Genomic DNA, 8,619 nt, shown 5'->3' with positions numbered 1-8,619 from the left:
TTTCTGAATACTTTCAATGGCATGTCATCAAATACCACACCTCAACAACACCCTTGCAATAGAGCACCAACTCGCTGTGAGCAACATCATAGAAGATCTACTGGTATATTGTATACATATTTCTTTATTATATATGTAAAATACTTGTATTTATACAGCACCTATCAAACTCTGAATATACCCCAAATATTATACTTATGTAATACGTTTTGTCCAATATATCATGGAACTTGTTCTTAAACTACATTACTGGTAATTACTGATTTTTCTATCGCGACTAAAACAATAAAAATGACAATTCGAGAGGAACAATATTCCTCGTTTCCTTCTGCATCCATTGTTAAAAACCTTATTTCGCCTCCCATCTAAGAACGAAAAACTTCTGCCCTCCCTCTCCAGTTTGTACCGCAAGTGGGACGTGAACCATGAGTTGGATGACTCGCTGATTGACAGCTGGGTTCGCCCGCTCTTCTTTCCGGACTGCGGAGGTGTCGCTGCGTGCCTGGTGTTGCGGTCGGCCGGCCGGGCGGGCGGAGCGCTACGCGCGGGGTTGGCGAGTCCCGGCGCTGGAAATAGTTCCGGGTGTAGGCCGAGCCTGGCGCTGGGACGGACGGGGACTGGAAGCGGGAGCGGCCCCGACACCCCAACTACCACAGGCGGGGGCGGGCGAGGGGGAACCGGGCCTCTCCCAGGGGCAACGGCCGGAGGCCCAAGCGGGAGCGGTGGAGAGGGTGAGTCTGACAGGGGGGTGGGGGACAAGAGGGGGCAGAGCCCCGGGGAGTGGCGCCTAACTCGAGCCTCACTGAAGGTGGGGGGGTGGGGGAGGAGGGTGACAGAGACCGAGCCAGCGCACCTCAACCCTGACCATGATCAACCATCGATCACCGAGGCCTAAAATAGACTCTGAGGCCCAGTTTGAGGAGCAGACCCCTTTACTAGGCCCTGGAATAGAGGCGGCATCCCGGGGCCTGGCGGTGAAGCGGGTCTGGCAGGCCTGACGGGATCTGTAATGGGAGAAAGCCGGGAGGGTGCAGGGAGTGAGTAGCACAGGAGCGGCGGGCCAGGATTTACTGTCTAATGATCATTTTTAAAATATCTGTAATGAACTGCTGAGAGGAAAGGGGAAATAGTTGAGACATGTTGTTTACTCTCTTTAATTTTAGCACTTGAAATGGTGGAATTTCAGTATAAAATGCTGTGTTTTTTTTTCCCCATTTTGTTTATAAATGTATGTACGTGCGAGGTTTGATATATTTTTTAAATCTATGGGTAATCCAGCACAGACACCTGGATTTCGATGGTGACTTAATGATGGGTGTGTGAAACACAACACTCTGCCCTCTTGGATTGTGAAACACCCAATCATATAATCTGGATTTTGCCTTTCTCAATTTGGGATTTGAAGAGTGGGTTTTATTTTGTGGGGTGAAGTGCAGGTCTTGTCTGTCATTATGGCATCAGTGGGATCAATTTGAAATGAACTAGAGTATTGTAGATTGTGTTTAAGTGTTTGCATTTCATGCAATTTTCTGTTTCTTATATTTAACTAACACACTAACTAAATCTAATCAGTTTCTGATATATGCAGTATCTCCTTTGCACAGTACATGTCCAATGTTTATGGAATAGATGGCAGATTATGGGAGAAAGCTTTGAGTCTTAATGCCACCTAAACAACAATTGTGCAGTATCTTTTGTGATTTTACATCAAGGAGCAGTGTGAAATTCTGTACAGACCTAACTGCAATCATATTCACTCCAATTATTAATTGTGGTGATGTAATTGCCTACTTATTCAGCCCCTTAGTTTAACTTCATTTTCAGAGAATATAAATAAAACCAGCGAGTAATTTTGGACTATTCTGACTTGATTTCCTCATTCACTCAACAGTTGACTTTTTGGGGCAGCAAACCGATTGAGTCAGCCTGTTCTGTTTTCAGGCCTGGTGGCAGCTGTCTGAGTGACACAGAGTCAGGCCTGAGAAAGGGTGGCCTGCAAGCTTTCGGTTAGAATAGACAGAATTCAAAGGGAAGTTAATTTTGAAAGTCTGCTTTAATGGACACGATTTTTTTTAATGCTTAGTTTTGCTCATTCTCCACAACTCTCAAATATCTTCTAAATGTGTTTGCTGCTACTGAGGTATGATTTTCGGGCCATTATTCAAGTACTGAATGTCTGTAATTAGAATATTTGACTGAGGCCAGTCCTGGCCATAGTTGGTGTCTACTCATGCACACTTTCCAGCAGAGGTCACTAGATAGTAATCAAGAATGGGAACCCTGCTTAATTTGTTTTCATTGAGGCCCATCGCAGTCCAGTAATTCCTCTCAACCTTGGATCAGCTAACTCAGCATAGCCTGAAAATCAAACATACAGTCTTTGGGTTTGTACAGCCATGCCTGTTGCCTTATCCAATTGGTCATTTGGAGAACCTTAGAAGAGCACTTTAAACACACCCAATTCTTCAGTATGTTCTCGTAAATGTCAAATAGTAATTTTGACGGTTTCAATGTAAAGTTCCTTGCACTGGTATATTGTTTAGGATAACATGATGAATTTTGACTGAGGAACAAAGAAATGTAGAGAATCTTATGATGAACACACACATTTGTAACTAAAGTATTATTTCAGATGTACATACATAGTATTCTTTGTGAAAATGTTTTATTTATTTTAGCACCCCAAAAATAAAACACAGGCTACTTTCTTTGAAACTCGGATCTTTTCCTGTTTACCGTATCCTGTCTGCTTTGTGACTAAACTTTAGGCTCTCTGAACATTATCCCACTGGCACAGCAAAGAAGACAGCCAAACCTATCCAACTATATTTGTTCCAAAATGTCAAGACTCCATCTCCTTTGAAGAAAAGATTGTACAATAATTTTTTTGTCTGTGATTTTGTCCTGTGAGCTGTTTTAACAACACCTTGGAATGAGCCAGTTGGTCAGTGAATGTATTTGTGACATAGCACTGCATCCCTGCATTGTATTGTGGCAGCTTCAGATTTTTTTTTCCTTTCCCACATACCTATTGGGTGTCAGCTTTGTTGTCTGGTGGTTCTATGGTCTTATCAATGAGTTGTTGGTACCAGGTCTGCCTTCAGTTTGGAGAGTGCATCAAACACTGGAATGAATTAAACTTGCCCTTTTACTTTTCCTTGGATTTCTTATGAGTTTTTAAGTTATTAGAACATATTTTTTCAATTTTGTTCTACTCTTTCCTTTGTGAAGAGCCTTGGGTCATATTATTATGTTAGAGATACCATAAAAGTGCAAGATTTTGATCGGTGTGATGTCACCAAGTACATGTGTGAAATGAAGAATACAGTTATTTAAAATAATTGCAGATGTTCCAGGTTTCTTCAACACGTGGAAGTAGAAATTGGGTAAAAAATGAAATTTGAGTTGTCTTAAGAGCCTGGTTACTTTTTTTTTGCATTTTTAAAATATTACCATTCTGTAACATTCAGTAAGGTTGCTTCAGTGAAACAAGCTTTTCAGCACTCGGTTTATAAGAATTATTATTTAGTCAGTTGTGAATTTATGCATCATGAGGTCTAGCCTTGTGCTTGCTGACCTACGTTAGCTATGGTTCGTCAATTCTTCTCATTTAAAAGTTCTCCTTGTTTTCAAATCTCTCCATGATCTTCCCCCACCCCATCTCTGTAACCTCCTTCAGTCTGCAGCTTCCCCAGATCTTTGCGCTTCTCCAATTCTGGCCACTTGTGCATCCATGATTTTCATTGCTGCACCATTGGTGACCTTGTCTTCAGCTGCCAAAGCCTGAACTCTGGAATTTCCGCTTCTGAACCTCTCTGCCTTTCTTCCTTTCCTCTTTTAAGATGCTGTTTAAAACCTACCTGACCAAGTTTCTGGTCATCTGAACTAGTATCTCCTTATGGCTCAGTGTCAAATTTTGTTTTCTTCTATAAAGTATATTTGGACATTTTATGACAGTAAAGATGCTATATAAATGTAAGTTGTTGTACAAATGTACTGAAACCTAATTAGCAGTGCATTTACATTTCTTACAATACTTAGGATACCTCCAGTGCAGCATGCTCAGAATTCTAAGGTTGATGAAGGGGATGAATCCTGTTTTATGTTTCAGTTCTATAGTTTTTGTAGCCATTTTTTCTCTCCTTCCTTCAGGTTTTTCCCCTAAAATATATTTCATTGTACTTTTACAAATTTTATGAATCCATAACAGTTCAAATTTAACATTACATAAAGTGCAATACTGATCAGTTCCTTTCAAAATAGCACATGAGGGGCCTTACAACACTTGCCATTAGAGGTTATGTTTAGAATATGCATTTATATTGCACTGGAGAATGTTTGACATGCATACGGCCCAAGGAATTTTACATGGGTTCTAGCTTCTCGATGTACTATGCTGAGTGGGCCTTAGGCAGTGACGTTTTCCCATTGAGCCTTTGTGGCAGCTTCCCCAAACTTTGGTGCATCCCCCTGTATATAGTCCTGGACCTTGGAATCAGTCTGGAGCACTCCCAATATCAACAACTCCTTGCAGAGGAAGGCCAGCATGTTTCAGGCAGACCGAAAAACATCCTTCACTTAATTGATGGTACTCCGACAGCAATTGATAGACAGTATTGGGGGGATGGGGAACTATTCACCCATCATCCAGCCTGATTTGTCTGAGGATAATATCCACAGGTTCGTTTTCCAGTAAGGAAGACTGAATTGTGAACAGAAGTCGGGGCTATGCCTGAATATTTTTCCTTCTCTCTCAACTGGAGCCACGAAGACCAATTGTCGTGCACATGTCTTTGCCCAAACCGAATTAACCTATCTCAAAACAAACTGGTGAATTGATCCTGGCATGTTCTGTTCTGTGTAGCTCAGCTGTGCGCTGCCTTACCAGCTGAGCTGTGCCAGCAGAGCACTCAGCAAGTAGTTTTAATGAGATTACTGGTTCCAGATGCTCGTTTCAATTAAAAATGCACATGAAATGGTGTCATCTTGTTGCTAAGGATGTTGCTTGGTGGGCACTACCCCTCCCCTGCGATACCTGTGTGTGGCCTTGGGTTGGAGTGGAGGGTGTATTTTTTATAAATCTTACCTCTTGTGTTTGGGAGCACTTTAATCATGAGAATTGCTGCAATTGTGCTGATTTGCTCTTCACCTGTTTGAGTTCAGTTGATGCTGGAATGAATATACGGCAGCTCAAATTTGGGCATCCAGCCAGGATTTAAATTGATGGGATTTGGTTGTACAAGCCAAATGAAGAGGTTAAAGAGAACTCTTTTTACTTTTCAGTTGGTGTGAATTGGATTGTAATGTGTTTTTTCACCAACGCCTACATAATATTATCCTGGAGTGGGGGGAGAAAAGCATTATCTTTCACCTGCGTCTGATTATATTTCTGTTCTTGAAGCAATAACATCAAATCATCATGGAGGCAATGACTAGATCTGAGGCTCTAAAGGTGCACTCTTGGACCTGAATCGATCTCTTGCAGACTCTTAACTTGTTCCTTTGCCAGACTTGTCCACTGTAATCCAGGGTATTGCTGATTGACCAGCTGGTCTGGATCATTCATGAGTCCTGGAATGATGAATCTATCATTAGGGCCTGGGATTCTTCCCATTCTGATCCTGATAATCCTGGTTAAATTTCAGCACCACCCCTATAAATACAAGTGCTAATAAGCTTTGGCTGATGTTGAACTGCCTCTAAATTCTCTGGGTTCACGTAATTCAGTGGGTGTGGAGAGTGTGTGCACTCCACACATATCAGAAAAAAGCTGCTTATGTAAATTTCTCAGGCGTTTCAACTTGATGGATTTCTGTGTGTCAACTACTCAACTGACAAAAAAGAATGAGCTCTTGACTGGAAGATTTCAGAAATGGCTGACTATACCTATAATGCTTTTAAATTGAAGGATGAGATTGTGCACACTTGAACATGCTTCTGTGGAATAGAATCCAGCCCTGCACATCCCAGCAATCCAAAAGAAATGTGCCCTAAAATTAAAATGCTGTTTTTTTTCTCTCTCAACCCTGCAGTATGCATGAGTAGCTTAATGCTTTCCACAGTTGTGATTTATGGCAGCATTGGGCAATGGTCTCAGTTTTACTGATATCTTTTAGCAAAAGTTGTCTGGTAACTCAGCAGATAATAGCACAATTTGATACCCAAGATTATAGTGTTAGAGAAATTACACAAACCCATTCCAACCTGCTTTTCCTGCATCAGGATATAACAGTCTCCAAATTATTTTTCTGGAAGCTGTTCGACCCGAATATGACCTCTCCTCAGAAGCTAAGGCACTCAAAATGTGTGACCGGCTGTTGTGATCCCAGGATATAACTAAAGCTGCAGCTTAAGGTTCCACCTGAATTGAAAATAACAGTGGCGATGCATATGGAAGCAAAACTGGGGGCTGGAATTGCACAGTATGTTGAGGTGACAGAGCTGAGTACTCAGCAGCATTTTCTAAACTCATTGCAAGGTGAGTGAGGGAGAGTAGAATGCCAAAACTGACTTGATTTGAAACATTGGCTCCCTGTGTGCAGTTGCGCAGGACCTGATAACTCTTCATCCTATGTTGTGGCATGTTTTCATGTGTGCATCCAGACATTGTGTGTGTGACTGTCATTAACCATTAGGGCTGTATTCACCCAACATTTATGTATCCATTTTCCAGCAGCAGTGACTGGTTAGCGACTCAGCAGGAACCCTGACCAAATTTTTTCTGGTCTGTAGGAACTTGTTTTTTTACAAACTGAGCCATCAGATGAACCCCAGTGATAGTGCTTAATCCAGTATGGGATGCGATTAAAAACACAATTCGGAAAACGCTCAGCAGGCCTAGCAGCATCTGTAGAGGAAACCATTAATATTTTAGATTGATGATCCTTTATTAGAACTGGGAGTACTTGTTTAACAAGAATTTATACAAATTATATATTTTAGGACAATTTTTTTAAAGTCTTTGCCCAGAGAAAGCACAAGCCATTAAGCAATTTCACCAAAACAAAGAGGGAATTTTCTACAGAAACTAGTGCCAAGCATTTAATACCTCACGCACATCATGTACCATTGAATACAACTTGACTGGCAAAGGTATCCTGGAAAATGAATTCAGAACAATTCCCTAGAGCAGTATGTTCTAGAGCCAACCAGGGAGCAGGCTATTCTAGACCTGGTAATCAGCAATGAGACATAGGAACTAAGGAGCAGGCCATTCAGCCTCTCGAGCCTGTTCCGCCATTTAACTAGATCATGGCTGATCATCTATCTCAAGTCATTGTCCTTGATGTCATTAGTATCTAGAAATCTATCGACCCCTGCTTTGAACGTACTCAATGATCGAGCCTCCACAGCCCTCTGGGGTAGAGAATTCCAAAGATTCAGCACCCTCTGACTGAAGAAATTCTTCCTAATCTTGGTCCTAATGGCCTACCTCTTATTCTGAGACTGTGCCCCCGGTTCTAGACCCCTGAACTAGAAGAAACATCCCTCCTGCATCTATCCTGTCGAGCCCTGTAAAATGTTTTGTACACTTCAATGAGATATCCTCTAATTCTTCTAAATTCTAAACAATACAGGCCCAGTTTCCTCAATCTCTCTTCATAGGACAATCCTGCCATCCCAGCGATTAGCCTGGTAAACCTTTGTTACACTCCCTCTATAGCCAGGATATCTTTCAGAGACAGGATTAATCAATAACCCCATGGTAAAGGAGTCATAAGGTGACAGTCATCATAACGTGATAGAATTTAATTTAATTTGGAAGAGCAGAAGTGTGGTCTAAGATTAGTGTTTTAAACTTGAATATAGGTAATTATAAGGGTATGAAGGCAGAGCTAGCTAAAGTGAACTGAGAAACTCGCTTAAAAGTTAGGACAGTAGGAATTCAGTGGCAGATATTGAATAACTTAGCAAATATTTATCCCAGTGAGAAAGAGAGACTTTGAGAAAGATGCATCATCCACGGCTGAATAAGGAGGTTAAGGACAGTATGAAATTGAAAAAAACACTACAAATGTGCAAAGATTAGTGGTAGGTCAACAGATTGCCCTGATTTTAAGAACCAGCAAAGAATGATTTAGAAAAAAAAAGGGAGAAATTAGAGTATGAGCAAAAGCTAGCTAGTAATATAAAAATAGATTAAGAGTTTCTACAAGTATTTAAATAGGGAAAGAGTAACTAAAGTTTGGTCCTCTGGAGTGTGTGTCTGGAAAATTGATAATGGAAAAACAAGGAAATGGTGGAGGCATTGAGCAGGTATTTTTTTGTCTGTCTTCACTGTTGAAGGCCTCCCAAAGATACTTGCAAATCGAGAGATGAACAGGTGGGAGGGACTTAAAACAATCACTATCACTAGGGAAAAGGAGCTGGGAAAACTATTAGACCTAAAGGTTGACTTGTCGACAGGGCCAGATGGCCTGCATCCTATAGTCTTAAAGGAAGTGGCTGCAGAGATAGTAAATGCATTTGTTATAATCTTCCAAGATTCTTTATATTCTGGAAGGGTCCCAGTGGATTGGAAAATAGCAAATGTAACATCTTTATTCAAGAAAGAAGGGAGACAGAAAGCAGGAAACTACAGACCAGTTAGCTAGCATCTGTCTGGTAAATTGCCAGAAT

At 41.2% G+C, this 8,619-nt stretch overlaps 1 protein-coding gene across 9 annotated transcripts in view; it reads left to right on the top strand.

Annotated features, from left to right (window-relative positions):
* The first annotated feature begins 574 nt into the window (after window positions 1–574).
* foxj3 (forkhead box J3) overlaps window positions 575–8,619 on the top strand; it is a 128,236-nt gene continuing 120,191 nt past the window's right edge. For 3 of the 9 annotated variants that reach the window (XM_041206053.1, XM_041206052.1, XM_041206048.1), the window contains exon 1: window positions 578–731. The gene's annotated coding sequence lies outside the window, so the exon portion shown is untranslated. Of the gene's footprint in view, window positions 732–1,019; window positions 1,038–8,619 lie in introns of those variants that run through there. The other 6 variants (XM_041206054.1, XM_041206055.1, XM_041206058.1 and 3 more) reach the window with 4 other exon arrangements.

This window comes from Carcharodon carcharias, chromosome 15 (genome assembly GCF_017639515.1).
Source record: "Carcharodon carcharias isolate sCarCar2 chromosome 15, sCarCar2.pri, whole genome shotgun sequence".
In the NCBI taxonomy this organism is placed as follows: Eukaryota; Metazoa; Chordata; class Chondrichthyes; order Lamniformes; family Lamnidae; genus Carcharodon; species Carcharodon carcharias.
Note: the sequence above shows the minus strand (reverse complement) of the source record. Positions and strands in the feature narration are given on the sequence as shown.